This window comes from Salvelinus sp. IW2-2015, linkage group LG19, assembly GCF_002910315.2.
Source record: "Salvelinus sp. IW2-2015 linkage group LG19, ASM291031v2, whole genome shotgun sequence".
NCBI classification, from domain to species: domain Eukaryota; kingdom Metazoa; phylum Chordata; class Actinopteri; order Salmoniformes; family Salmonidae; genus Salvelinus; species Salvelinus sp. IW2-2015.
In genome coordinates, this window is record NC_036859.1 from 8,994,114 (window position 1) to 9,005,124 (window position 11,011).

The 11,011-nt window shown below is 44.3% G+C and overlaps 1 pseudogene; it reads right to left on the bottom strand.

The window, feature by feature from the left end:
- Positions 1-869: 869 nt before the first annotated feature.
- Positions 870-11,011, bottom strand: part of LOC111978861 (protein-glutamine gamma-glutamyltransferase K-like) — a 64,560-nt pseudogene continuing 54,418 nt past the window's right edge.

The following is an 11,011-nucleotide window of genomic DNA, read 5'->3' on the forward strand; positions in this document are numbered from 1 at the left end:
ATGTCTTAATCAAAATTACGGATTGCCTCTTATCCACTCGTCGTCCCCTTATGCTATAGTTTGTACAACTCAATTGTCAGTAGAAACCASATTTGTTTAAGCAAGTCAGCCATGTTTTTTAAAAGGCAGTAAATGATGCTGAATGAACGGTTTTGCTGCCAGACAACGATCCGCTGATAGCCAGGTGTAGAGGTGGTAAGGATTCATTCCATGGTGCTGAAAAGAAAACTGCTGTTGGGACAGCTATATGTAGGCCCTAACAGTTTGTGGGCACCGTTTGTCACCGTTATAGTGCAATTAATGTATTGTTTAGTGTTGTGTAGTGGCTTTGCTGGCAGGCATAAAAAAATGTTGGGGGGAGTTTGCCCCACCAAGATTTGCATGCTAATATCGTCACTGTTCACAATGTATTTCTTTGATGGCTATAGTCTTGAAATAACTTAAATTATAAATTTTCGTTCCTTCTTTAGGCTCCCTGTCTGGCTCCTTACCTATTTAGAGTGTTTATATGCTGTTTAATATGACATGTAGTCGATGTGCACTTCTTACACTCACCTTTTCATGTTTATTCACATACTTTCAATTCAAATCCATATGGTTTGGTTTCAATACTTCAAAAGCAAATGGTAGGTCCAGGTAGTCACAAAAGTAGATGGATGTTGGTTCAATTGTGATTTAAATGAATGGACCGAATTTAGAGCTGCAGTTTGCAGAGCGGTTTTTAGTGGAGCTGGGAGGGGTGCGCAAGCACACTCCATGAGCGATGAGCGGGATTTCCAACCTCTCAACTCCGCTCACATGGTCTGGTTGAAATGCACAGTAACTGTCACGACCGTCGTARGAATAATTGGACCAAGGCGCAGCGTGAGTAGAGTTCCACATTTTAATGATAGTGAKACTTCCAAAACAACAAKGATATAACGATCGTGAAATACYTAGCGCACATAGGCACTCATACAAAACAATATCCCACCTAGCAGGTGGGAAATAGGACACACTAAGTATGATCCCCAATTAGAGGTAACGATATTCAGCTGCCTCTAATTGGGAACCATACACARACACCAACATAGAAATGTAATACCTAGAAAACCCCCTAGTCACGCCCTCTGCTCTAAAACCCTATAGAACACCCTGAGGGCTCTCTATGGTCAGGACAGTAACACAATATACTTAACATGACCACAAGAGATCAGCAAATTGCTATTTAAGTTCCTGTTCTATGCAGTATGTTTGGGGTGTTTCCACTTAGGCCTGGGTACTACCTTTAAGGGACGTGTGGATGAGCCACACAGATCCCATTCATGCCAACTGTACTGTTGAGATCAAATTATATCACAGGAGGTTGGTGGCACCTTAATTGGGGAGGTCGGGCATGTGGTAACGGCTGGAGCGGAATAGGTGGAAAGGTATCAACATCATCAAACACATGGTTTCCAAGTGTTTTGATGCCATTCCATTCGCTCTGTTACAGCCATTATTATGAGCCGTCCTCCCCTCAGCAGCCTCCACTGAATTATATGCATGAGATTTCCCATTTCCTCAGGTTAAATTGTGCAAGACACATCTTTGCCTGAAGCTACACAATTTGAATAGATAATAACAGGTTAATGAGGAAGCCAAGGGTGTATAGAGTTATAATTTTTTTCACCGGGCAAGATTTTCACCGGGCAATTTAACAGGGAACATTGTTGATTAACAAATACATTGGCAATTTTAAAAATACACGTATATAGATGAATTAATACAATCTAAWTGTAATGCGTTAAAACAGTTTCCTTTCTTGTATTTTAAAGTCCAAACTCACAAACTATGAGAGCAGACCAAGGTCAACAAGAGCCYTGGATACAACTGTCAACTCTCAGGAGCTGACTGCTGTTTGGAACAGTGATTTCATAAGAGCACTTTATGGCAAGGAAGCACTATTAGCAAAATAAGATAATAATGTCTTCAATTCTTTCATATAAAAATAAGCAAACACATTGAGAAGGACTTCTTTAGGCATAAGCCTCACAAAATCAAACTGAAGATTTCACCTTCATATAAACCATGTTACGCTACATACAGTATATCCAACAATGTACAATGCATACATCTTGAATAATAACATCACTGGATACTCGTATGCTTATACAGTGTATTAATCAAATATTTTGATGACAYAAACTTGACATCGTTTGTTCAGTACATTCTACTGAAAATACAGTAACATTAGATCATGTATATCTAGATAATAAAATATACCACAGGATTTTTCATAAAGSATTTCAATGGCCCTAACAATAATTCTGTTTCTTCTTCATAAGTGTGGACGACCCTAACAGTAAGGGAAAATCCATTTCAGAGCAAGGCACGCTGGTGAATCTAGTGGATATTGATCGTGATGGCGCTGCAGAGATGGATAGATGCCGTCATGACAAATTCTGCTATGTGTGTTGACTTTTTTGTTGTTGTACATAATATTCACGCCATCATTTCCTATGACCGAAAACAGCTTCTGGATGTCAGAACAGCGATCACTAACCTCGATTCGGATGAAGATTTCTACTTCAACGAGTCGGCAGTTGTGGATGTACTGCTCTCCTCAAGAGAGGCAAACGAGTGGGCTCCCTGACAAGACGTCGCCGAGTAACTAAACCGCCTCTACCCTCCGTTCTATTGGTGAACGTACAATCCCTAGAGAACAAACTAGACGAGCTCCGTTCGAGACTATCCTATCAACAGGACCTGAAGAACTGTAATACCCCATGTTTCTCGGAGTCGTGGTTGAACAAGGATGTGAATAATATACAGTACCAGTCAAAAGCTTMGACACCTACTCATTCAAGTTCTGTCATACTTTCCAGGTCTATGCCCAAACAGTTTGAGCTTCTAATTTAAAAAATGAATCTCTCCAGAAATAAGTCTCTCACTGTTGCCGCCTGTTATAGACGCCCCTCAGCACCCAGCTGTGCCCTGGACACCATATGGGAATTGATTGCCACCCATCTATCTTCAGAGTTCGTTCTGTTAGGTGACCTAAACTGGGATATGCTTAACATCCCAGCAGTCCTACAATCTAAGCTAGATACCCTCAATCTCACACAAATTATCAAGGAACCCACCAGGTACAACCCTAAATCCGTAAACATGGGCACCCTCATAGATATTATCCTGACCAACTTGCCCTCCAAATACACCTCTGCTGTTTTCAATCAGGATCTCWGCGATCACTGCCTCATTGGCTGCATCCGCTATGGGTCCGCGGTCAAACGACCAGCCCTCATCACTGTCAAACGCTCCCTAAAACACTTCTTCGAGCAGGCCTTTCTAATCGACCTGGCCCGGGTATCCTGGAAGGATATTGACCTCATCCCGTCAGTTGAGGATGCCTGGTCGTTCTTTAAAAGRAATTTCCTCACCATCTTAAATAAGCATGCCCCTTTCAAAAAATGTAGAACTAAGAACAGATATAGCCCTTGGTTCACTCCAGACCTGACTGCCCTTGACCAGCACAAAAACATCCTGTGGCGGACTGCAATAGCATCGAATAGTCCCCACCATATGCAACTGTTCAGGGAAGTCAGGAACCAATACAGGCAGTCAGTCAGGAAAGCAAAGGCTAGCTTTTTCAAACAGAAATTTGCATCCTGTAGCTCTAACTCCAAAACGTTTTGGGACACTTTAAAGTCCATGGAGAACAAGAGCACCTCCTCCCAGCTGCCKACTGCACTGAGGCTAGGTAACACGGTCACCACCGATAAATCCATGATAATCTAACATTTCAATAAGCATTTCTCTACGGCTGGCCATGCTTTCCGCCTGGCTACCCCGACCCCGGTCAACAGCTCCGCACCCCCCGCAGCTGCTTGCCTGAGCCTCCCCAGCTTCTCCTTCACCCAAATCCAGATCGCAGATGTTCTGAAATATCTGCAAAACCTGGACCCGTACAAATCAGCTGGGCTAGACAATCTGGACCCTCTCTTTCTAAAATTATCCACCGSCATTTTTGCAACTCCTATTACCAGTCTGTTCAACCTCTCTTTCGTATCGTCCGAGATCCCTAAAGATTGGAAAGCTGCCGTGGTCATKCRCCTCMTCAAAGGGGGTGACWCRCTAGACRCAAACTGTTATAGACCTATATCCATCCTGCCCTGCCTTTCTAAAGTCTTTGAAAGCCAAGTTAATGAACAYATCACTGCACATTTCGATTCCCACCGTACCTTTTCCGCTGTGCAATCCGGTTTCCGAGCTGGTCATGGGTGCACCTCAGCCACGCTCAAGATACTAAATGATATCATAACCACCATCAATAAAAGACAGTACTGTGCAGCCGTCTTCATCGACCTGGCCAAGGCTTTCAACTCTGTCAATCACCGTATTGTTATCGGCATACTAAATAGCCTTGGTTTCTCAAATGACTGCCTCGCCTGGTTCACCAACTACTTCGCAGACAGAGTTCAGTGTGTCAAATCGGAGGGCGTGTTTTCCAGACCTCTGGCAGTCTCTATAGGGGTGCCACAGGGTTAAATTCTCGGGCCGACTCTTTCCTCTGTATATACAACGATGTCGCTCTTGCTGCGGGTGATTCCTTGATCCACCTCTACGCAGACGACACCATTCTGTATACATCTGGCCCTTCTTTGGACACTGTGTTAACTAACCTCCAAACGAGCTTCAATGCCATACAACACTCCTTCCGTGGCCTCCAACTGCTCTTAAACGCTAGCAAATCCAAATGCATGCTTTTCAACCTTTCGCTGCCCGCACCCGCCCGCCTGACTAGCATCACTACTCTGGACGGTTCTGACCTAGAATATGTGGAAAACTACAAATACCTAGGTGTCTGGCTAGACTGTAAACTCTCCTTCCAGACTCATATAAAACTTCTCCAATCCAAAATCAAATCTAGAATCTGCTTTCTATTTCACAACAAAGCCTCCTTCACTCACGCCGCCAAACTTACCCTAGTAAAACTGACTGTCCTACCAATCCTCGACTTCGGTCATCTACAAAATAGCTTCCAATACTCTACTCAGCAAACTGGATGCAGTCTATCACAGTGCCATCCGTTTTGTTACCAAAGCCCCTTATACCACCCACCACTGCGACCTGTATGCTCTAGTCGGCTGGCACTCGCTACATATTCGTCACCAGACCCACTGGCCAAGTCAAGTCTATGCGTAGTAAAACTCCACCTTATCTCAGCTCACTGGTCACGATAACAACACCCACCCGTAGCACGTGCTCCAGCAGGTATATCTCACTGGTCATCCCCAAGACAACACCTCTTCTGGTCCATCCCAAAGACAACACCTCTTCTGGTCATCCCCAAAGACAACACCTCTTCTGGTCACCCCAAAGACAACACCTCTTCTGGTCATCCCCAAAGACAACACCTCTTCTGTCATCCCCAAAGACAACACCTCTCTGTCATCCCCAAAGACAAAACACTCTTCTGGTCATCCCAAAGACAACACCTCTTCTGGTCATCCCCAAAGACAACACCTCTTCTGGTCATCCCCAAAGACAACACCTCTTCTGGTCATCCCCAAAGACAACACCTCTTTTGACAACACCTCTTTCTTTCCTTCCAATTCTATGCTGCCAGTGACTGGAACGAATTGCAAAAAAATCACTGGAGACTTACATTTCCCTCACTAACTTAAAACATCAGCTATCTGAGCAGCTAACCGATCGCTGCAGCTACACATAGTCCATCTGTAAATAGCCCACCCAATCTACCTACCTCATCCCCATATTGTTTTTATTTACTTTTATGCTCTTTTGCACACCAGTATCACTACTTACACACCATCATCTGCTCATCATCATCATCTGCTCATCTATCACTCCAGTGTTAATCTGCTAAATTGTAATTACTTTGCTACTATGGCCTATTTACTGCCTTACCTCATCACGCCATTTGCACACACTGCATATAGACTTTCTTTTTTTTCTATTGTGTTATTGACTGTACGCTTGTTTATTCCATGTGTAACTCTGTGTTGTTGTTTGAGTCGCACTGCTTTGCTTTATCTTGGCCAGGTCGCAGTTGTAAATGAGAACTTGTTCTCAACTAGCTTACCTGGTGAAATAAAGGTGAAATAAATAAAGGTGAAATAAAAAATAAATTTAAAGAAGGTTTTCTTCATTTTTACTATTTTCTACATTGTGGAATAATAGTGAAGACATCAAAACTATGAAATAACACATAGTTACCAAAAAAAGTGTTAAACAAATATATTTTATATTTGAGATTCTTCAAAGTAGACACCTTTTGCCTTTGCACACTCTTGGCATTCTCTCAACCAGCTTCATGATGTAGTCACCTGAAATACTTGAAGGAGTTCCCACATATGCTGAGCACTTGTTTGCTGTTTTTCCTTCACTCTGCGGTCCGACTCATCCCAAACCATCTCAATTGGGTTGACGTTGGGGGATTGTGGAGGCCAGGTCATCTGATTCAGCACTCCATCACTCTCCTTCTTGGTCAAATAGCCCTTAGACAGCCTGGAGGTGTGTTTTGGGTCGTTGTCCTGRTGACAAACAAATGATAGTCCCACTAGCGCAATCCAGATGGGATGGTGTATCACTGCAGAATGCTGTGGTAGCTATGCTGGTTAAGTGTACCTTGAATTCTAAATAAATCATAGATGGTGTCACCAGCAAACCATCACACTTCCTCCATGCTTCACGGTGGGAACCACACATGTGGAGATCATCCATTCATCTACTCTGCATCACACAAAGACACAGCGGTTGGAACCAAAAATCWAAAATTTGGACTCATCAGACCAAAGGACAGATTTCCACTAGTCTAATGTCCATTGCTTGCGTTTCTTGGATTATCTTCGCATGTGGTTTCCACRGTGAAGCACAGAGGAGGAGATGTGATGTGTGGAGGTGCTTTGCTGGTGACACTGTCTGCCTTGAATTCTAAATAAATCGCACACTTTACCAGCATGACGATCACATCATTCTGCAGCGATACGCCAGTCCCACTAAGTGCAAACCATTTGTTTTTCAACAGGACAATGACCCAAAACAGACCTCCAGGCTGTGTAAGGAACAACACCATTGTGCCCTCCACGCTCGTCACTAAGCTCAGGACCCTGGGACTGAACACCTCCCTGTGCAACTGGATCTTGGACTTCCTGATGGGCTGCTAGCAGGTGGTGAGGATAAGCAACAACACATCCGACACGGTGACCATCAACACGGGCCCCTCGAGTGCGTGCTTAGTCCCCTCTTGTACTCCCTGTTCACCRACGACTGCGTGGCGGTGCATGACTCCAACACCATCATTAAGTTTGCTGATGACATGACGGTGGTTGGCCTGATCACCGACCATGATGAGACAGCCTATATGGAAGTCAGTGACCTGGCAGTGTGGTGCCAGGACAACAACCTCGACGTCAATGTCAGCAAGACAAAGAAGCTGATCGTGGACTACAGGAAAAGGAGGGCCGAGCACGCCCCCATCCACATCGACAGGGCTGCAGTGGACGGAGCCTAGAGCTTCAAGTTTCTGTGTCCACATCACTAAGGAATTATTATGGTCCACACACACCAACACAGTCCTGAAGAAAGCACGACAATGCTTCTTCCCCTTCAATGGCTAAAAAGATTTGGCATGGGCCCTCAGATCCTCAAAAGGTTATACAGCTGCACCATTGAGAGCATCTTGATTGGCTGCATCACCACTTGGTTTGCCAACTGTTTGGAATTTGACCGCAAGGCCCTACAGATGCTAGTGCTTATGGCCCAGTACACCACTGGGGCCGAGCTTACCAGGCGGTGTCAGAGAAAGGCCAGCCAGCCTCCCAAATAATTGAATGTTTGTTCTGACACCACAGCAAGTTGTACCGTGGCACCAAGTCTGGGACCAACAGGACTCTGAACAACTTCTACCCCCAAGCCATAAGGTTAACTATTTAACTATGTGCATTGACCCTTTTTATTCATCACTTACGCTACTGCTGTTTATTATCTATCATGTTGCCTAGTCACTTTATCCCTACCTACTGTATCTACCTCAATTACCTCGTACCCCAGCACATTGACTCGGTACCCCGTGTATATAGCCAGGTTATCGTTACTCTTTGTGTATTTATTCCTCAAATTATTATTTTACTTTTTATCCCTTTTTCTCTCTCTGCGTTGTTGGGAAGGGCCCGTCAGAAAGCATTTCACTGTTAGTCTACACCTGTTGTTTACGAAGCATGTGACAAATAAACTTGATTGATTTGAAAAATATGACGTGAGTATTAAAAGCATTAACTCTGGTAAAACAATGTAGTGTACAACTTCATCCAAAGATCAGGGTATTTCCATAATTACATGTCAGCATGAAAAAATAATATTATACTCAAATCATGGTAAAACTGAATAAAAGGCTTCCCATTTTCTTTTAGGAGACTTGAATGAAACACCAGATAAGTGGACAGGAGAGAGCAGTGGAAGGCTCCCTCTCATTGGTCCTGGACAACGATGTCAGCAACCCCGTGCACCTGTGTCAGCTGTTTACAGTCCAGAGCTGCTACCAGCTTCCTGTGTCCAGCCTGGGTGGGTATGAAGTGTTCTGTCCGAGTCACCGTAGAGTGGCTCCCAACATCACTTGAGAGAGGAGAGAGACAAGAGTTATTACTTAAAGCAGGGATGAGCAACTGATGGGGGCCCACAAAAAATCTGAACTCATCATGAGGGGCCGCAGTGGCTCAAGGGTCTGGGTAACAACATCCATACCCACACATGAAGTCAGCGCTCTAAGTGAAACATTTTAGTGGCTCGCCCTCTCGACAGCGGAGAGAGAAACATTTAGAGTTCCTTTCCTGCAATTCTACACATTGTCATGGAGCGTAGAGAAAATGTTGCAGTTTTAAAGTTTGTTGCAATTCTACACATTTTGCCATGAGGCGGATATAAGATTTTGCAATTTTATAACTAATTTTATGCAATTCTAGTCATTTTTCCATGGGACGGAGAGAAAAATGTGCCGTTTTAAAGCTKATTTCCTGCAATTCTACACATTCTGCCATAGGATAGAGAGAAATGTTTTCAGTTTTTAATATATCTGAGTGAGAGTGACTAACAAAATCAATGGGGGGCCCCCCAGACAATTTGGGTCATTGTCCCCCAGTTGACCTTATAGTTACCATGATTACTACAAGTTTAGATAGCTGGCGTGACAGAAAATAGGTATTTACCTCATTTGTTGGATATATAACAATTATTTACTTAACAAACGGTCAGGTATTTCTGTCCTACCAATGCTGTGTTAAAGAGATGGTTTCCACTCTAGCTTCCTGCAGTTAGTCTGGACGTATGGTCAAGCACATGGGTTTTGCTAGAGATAGCTTGAGCTGACAATGACTTGGTGATTAAAAACCTAAAAACGGGCTAATTGAGTGACTGTCAGTGACTGACATAACAAGAAACAAACTGCTGATGGACAAACACAAAATTGATTCTAACTCTCAACAGTAAGTTGAGTTCCCAAATATATATATTTTTAATTATTGGGGGAGGGAAATTGATCTATGTGCATGCGGCTCGTGTGCCGCCCTTTGCCCATCCCTAAGAGTAACTGGGAAAGGGACGGAGAGAAACAGAGGAGTTGATATACATACGGAGAGAGATCGAAAGGAATATCATTACTGTAATTGACAGTTATAAAGTGAAAGAGAGAGGAGAGAGCAGGGTAACAGCACGCTAATAGAGGTGGTTAGTGTCTTACCCCACAACCACCTCTTTGAGCTCCTGCAGGCCCAGTCCCTCCACCCTGAGCACCACGCCCCTCAGTGTACGTGGCAGAGGGTTGGTGAACGTGATCTTGGCTGTCATCTTCTTACCTACCACCGCCTCCCCTACAGCCTGAGGAAACAAACACAATAATTATTTTCAGCTCTGCTGTTTATCTGTGCAGTATGCAGTCTGTGCCATGGTCCTGAGTCAAGACATCAGTACTTCATTTCTGTGGCATTACATTTGTTTTGGGATACTATACTGAACAAAAATATAAAAGCAACATGGAAATGGAAAGTGTTGGTTCCATAATTTCATGGGCTGAAATAAWAGATCCCAGAAATGTTCRATATGCACAAAAAGCTTATTTCTCTCAATTGTTGTGTTTGGCAGTACGTCCAACCGGCCTCGACTGCAGGCCACGCGTAACCACGCCAGCCCAGGACCTCCACATCCGGCTTCTTCACCTGTGGGATCATCTGAGACYAGCCATCCAGACAGCTGATGAAACTGAGGAGTATTTCTGTCTGTAATAAAGACCTTTTGTGGGGAAAAACTCTCATTCTGATTAGCTGGCCTTGCRCCCCAGTGGGTGGGCCAGTTTACCAAGCGCCCCTGCCCAGTCTAATGAATTTATTTCAATTGACTGATTTCCTTATATGAACTTGAACTCTGTAAAACCGTTGAAATTGTTGCATGTTGCATCCAGGTTGACTGCCCGTTGAGTCCAACGGCTGGATCGCTCTCTGACTAGTCCCGCGTGGACTCCGCACTAGGCTCTCCTTATTCGTCGCAGGTGCCTCGTCCGCCTTCTCCCCGGTGCTGGCCATTCATTTAGGGGATGTTAGTTTTAGGGTGGTCATTGGGAGGGGAAGACAGAAGCGGGGAGTGACTAGGTGGTGTGGGGACAGCGTCCAGAGCCGGAGCCACCACCGTGGTCAACTGCCCACCCAGACCCTCCCCTGGACTTTGTGCTGGTGCGCCCGGCGTTCGCACCTTGAGGGGGGGTTCTGTAACGGTCCTGACCTTTTTTATGTTGTTTTTGTATGTGTTAATGGTCAGGGCATGTGTTTTGGGTGGGCAGTATGTATCTGTATCTGATTTGTGTGTTGTGTGGTTGCCTGGTATTGGCTCTTAATTAGAGCAGGTGTTTTGTGTTCCCCTCTAATTAAGAGTATATTTGAGTAGGGTGTTCTAACTGTTTGTTTGTGGGTGATTGTCTCCTGGTCGTCGAATGTATGTACCATACGGGACTGTTGGCTGTTCGTTTATTTTGATGTCGTCT